Below are 5,079 nucleotides of genomic sequence, written 5' to 3' on the forward strand. Positions count from 1 at the left end.
ATTAAAATTTTAAAAACATCTTCAACGTGAAAATTAGTTAATACTTTAATGCTGGATTGAAGCTTCTATTATCACTAGCTTTCGCCCACGACTCCGCCCGCGTAGAATTAAAGAAAACAAAAGTGGGTAGCTTATGTGTTCTTCCAGACCATCCTTTACATCTGTACCAAATTTCATCGAAATCCGTTCAGCCGTTTAGGCTACAAACTCTAACAAACATCCATCCATCCATCTAAACTTACACATTTATAATAGTATGATTACCCAGTAAATCATTAGTTTAGTTGAACTAAGTTTTAATAGAGTAAAACTTGAGTTACGTAGTTCGGAAACGCATTTCATGAAATTATGGAACCAGAAACACTAAAGAACAGTTAAATGAAGCTGGGAAACCGACCATATATCATTTCAATTTAACCTTTAAGAAATGCTTACTTAAATTGAAAAAAATACGATATCTTTAAAATCGTTGTAACGCGGGAATAATTATACTACAGATCTTTAGGATACATGATAAAGGAATTTTTATACATACTCCTGTATTAGTCAAGTTAAAATGTCTTAACCAGCACAAAACTAACTAGTATAACACACAAACACACACAAAACTAGTATTTATGAAAAAAATGTAAAAAAAAGAACTCGCTAGTGTTATAAGGATTACGCAACAAAAAAAATGAGTAGAAAAACAAACTGTGCAAAAAAGAGTACGGACCAAGAGTCTGTAGTAGTTAATAAAAAAAAGCAGCACAAAACAAAGTAAGTAGACATCTTACATTCTAACCTTAAAAGAAAAGTATTCCAGTTAAAAATAAATTTGTAATGTATTTGTGAATTTTGTAAATATAGTTTAAGTCGTCTTTTACGATTCCCCAGGAGGTTTCCCGCCCACAATACTATGGGAAGTTAACACAATAACCATGTGGAATGGACGCTTGTTAAATTATAGGTTAACTTTAAACTCCGCGGGAACAGTTGCCAATTACTCCGTAGTATATCGTATCCAATAAACGTAATTGTCAGCTATTTCTAAATACATAATGACAATCATATTTTTGAGTTTGTAGCCTAAACGGCTGAATGGATTTCGATGAAATTTGGTATAGATGTAGAGGATAGTCTGGAAGAACACATAGGCTACTCATTTTTTCTAATTCCATGCGGACGCAGTCGCGGGCGAAAGTTAATATTCGATAAACTCGTCTGTAAATATTTACTTAATATGTATTCGAATTGTTCATTTTAAATTGCAATTTTTTTTTTAAACGGATAGGTTTTCAATCTACATATATCTATACACTAGCGGCTCTTTAAAGCCAATTAAAGGGCATACCTTTGACAAAACTATCGTACAACTGTCTAGTCTCGTTTTAATTTCTACGAGCTTATATAGAGGTGCGCACGCTACTCGATTTTTAGTGGTTCGTTGAATGGGTTGCGAAACAATTGACAAACGCAGTCACCATACACACATCTAGTTAAAGCGAAAATACTAAGTTATAATCTGTTTATAAACTAAATATTGCAATCTTTGTATGTACGTAAATACATGAATGAAGTAACATTTACCACATTGGGTATAATTCTAGTCTAATTAGGTATGTTAATTCTATTTTTATTCGCAATGGGCCACTGTTTCCATTGCCGGCGTGTGTCCGACATTCGGACAACAAAGCGTTACCGGGTTCCGTGTTTAAACTCGCCGGACTGCCGAGATTGATGGAAATGGGTCGCCGTGTCTGCTTGTTACCATGCCATAACACTTTTGACACCACACCACACCACTACTATGAACTCGGAAAGGTTACACTCGAAGTAAACTCGAAGTGTACTCGAATACAAAACTGCAAGGCTAATCTGAGTTACGATTTTTTCCACCAAGATATAATTACATTATCTTTTTATATTTATCAATAGATATTCAATAAATGCCTTTTTGAAATATGCTTACTCATGCCCTACATTAAGGTTTGTTATCTTCTATTTCAACAGGTAATGAATAAAAGGAAAACACAAATAAATATTAATATTTTTAACAATGTCAATAAACTGACAAAATCAATACTTTTACAACCAAGTTAACTTCGAGAACTCGTAGTACTAAGTTATTTTTTTTTGACGTAACCTAAACCGATTGTTTTGTCTGGTCGAGTTTACTATCTATTTTGTCGCTATATTTGTAATTTGTCACACGACTTTGAACCCTACTACCTTCCATTAGGTGACTGAAAACAACAAATACGAGATAGAAAATCCACGTATGTCGTAATTGGAACGTTTAATTATGGTACATTTTATGTAGAACTATTTACGAAATACAAACAGGGGCGGACTGCGGTCGGAAACGCCTCTCATTTAATTTCTCTTCAATCTACTGTCTAATAAAAACATTGTGTCAACTTTTGTATAAATAAACATGTAAAAAGTCACTTAACTAGGTTAAGAAAAATACTGAGTTACTAGAAAAAATATTTTTTTTCCAAAACTAACTAACTAGAGTTTATTGTCTAAACGAGTGAACGGATTTCGATGAAATTTGGTATAGATGTAGAAGATAGTCAAGAAGAACATATAGACTACTTACGCACTTTTTAATTCACACAAACAGGTTTGCGGGCAAAAGCTAGACATATTTCTTGCTAAAATCTACATGAAATAATATAACGTAAAGTACTGTTATTCTAATCCTTTCAGATACATGAGAAAATACCGTATTGGTTGTGATTTTCAAGTACATGTTCTATGTCAGTATAAATAATACGAAATTGTCACCCCTGGCTACTGCAGTGCACACGCAACACCAGTTAACTTGGAATTCATTTATCAAATAGTAGGGGTCAGCCCTAAGGCTCTTTGTTTATATCCAGAAATGTGCTAATCCCATAGATAACAGTTCTAACATGTATATGGTTTTAAGTATTTTTTTTTCTCTTTTTAGATCTTAATACTTCCTGTTCCCAAGCGATTTTATCTGCTTAAAATAATAAAAAAAATCATTTTATTGTTCACATGTGTCAAATTATCAATTGCAAATGTCAAAATGACATGACATTACAAATCTTGGCAATCTTGCTTCCTTGATGTTGGCAGCAACTTATGGTCTCTTTCCCATATTAGGGTTTTTATCCAAAATATTTACCCCCTAAGTTTAATGGTCTGAAAATATATAGCCTAAAGCGAGATGCAAGTGCAGGGCTTTCTATTAAAAAAAGAATTATTCAAAAATATGCTGTAATTGCTGACATCTTAGGCAACAAAGAAGTGTGTGTTTACGTTTTATTATAATAATATAGATATAGATACCGTAAGTCAACTTAGCAGATTTTTTAAGCTTATTTCTTACTAATATAAATGCGAAAGTTTTGATTGATGGATGTTTGAGAGTTTGTAGCCTAAACTAAACGGATCTGGATAAAATTTGGCAAAGATGTAGAGGATAGTCTGGAAGAACATATTGGCATACTTAGTTTGTTTTTTTTTAATCCCAGGAGGCCGGAGTCACGGGTGAAAGCTAGTTATCTTGTATCAGCCATCCCTAAACTTATTGTTATGGAATTCATTATCATATAACAAGCTTTAATCAATTATTCTAGCAATTTCGACTGTTGTGCGCATTCTTGTTACATTTGCATTTGAACCTAAAACCTGGAGACACTAATCACTAAGGAACAGCACAGATAAGCTTAAATTATGAAATAAACGCTATTTATTCACTTATCAAATCTTTGGAGACACGATTCGCGACATAATGGTAATTTTTAGGGTACGTACACACTAGGGAGAGTCGGTGGCTCAGTGGTTTACTTGACTTGTAATCTACAGGTCTGGGGTTCGAATTCCGCTGCCATGTACCAAATTGATTTTCGATTTTTCGAATTTTTATACGTACATAATTTACCCGACGTTCTTACGGAGAAGGATAACATCGTGATTCAATCTGCACATATCGGCGAAGAAATTTAAAGATATGTGTGAAGTCAACCAACCCGCACTTGGCCAGCGTGGTTGACTTGCCTAGTCACCTAACTTTAGGGTAGGCTCCGAGCCCCTCGGTGGGGACATATAGTGAGCTGGTGATGATGATGATGTACACATTTACACAGTTAAATTTCAAATACTTCCTGAAATTACTACTATTGCTCTGTGTTGTACCGAAATTAATACGGTTTAAAAAAGTACAATGAAGTGGCACGTAAACACTTTATTACTAATTTTATTTAAAAAATGTTAACTTCTAAATATCAATAGAATAACTTTATTCCATAGATTTATGTGAAACAGGCTTTAAATATTAAAGGCAATTAAAATTTTCATGCTGATTGTCGACATAAAAGGAATTCGCAAGTCATAAGGGTGTGTTTACATTCGAAGTTAAATAGCGGTTTGCATAGTAATATATTCATTTGAATTTAAATATTTCATATCTAACAAGAACATAATAAACAAAATGTAATTGCATGTAGAATGTTTATAATTTAAATCTCGTAAGCTTTTGCGGCGTAGGCAGAGATCGGGAATAGGATAATCAACGGAATAAGTTTATATTGAATGTTGAAATAATGTTTAAAGGCAACTTGCTAATTAAGTTATTGTTTATTTTTTAATATCTAGTGTCAAGAATAGATTTTGTTAATAAAAAACGACTTTAAAGTGTGTGTTTAATAGGGTTTTACCCGCTCTTCTTATGACTATGTCCACTATATGTACAGACCCCAACAAAATTCCCATTTAACAATAAATCAATGTAATCTCATCTGCACTAACTTCGGCAAATCTTATCTTATCTAATTAATTGTTTCGTGTTTACTCATTTGCATTGAAACTATGTCCAAATCTATCGTTTATAGATAACTGTTTGAATTTAATGTGAGCTTATTATTTTATAATAATCCATCGATCAATTATTTAAATATCAGAATATTAGAAAATATACCAATAACTGATTCAAATATAATATGCTAGATGTTTATTGCTCTATTTCGTTGAAGAAATGTTACTGTGCCCCGTGGAAACGCACCTTAATGTGTTTATATGTTGCAGGTGCTGTGTGGGGCAGTGGCGGGCGCAGACGAGTACCTG

This window comes from Papilio polytes, unplaced genomic scaffold (assembly GCF_000836215.1).
Source record: "Papilio polytes unplaced genomic scaffold, Ppol_1.0 DF823288.1, whole genome shotgun sequence".
Classification (NCBI taxonomy): Eukaryota; Metazoa; Arthropoda; class Insecta; order Lepidoptera; family Papilionidae; genus Papilio; species Papilio polytes.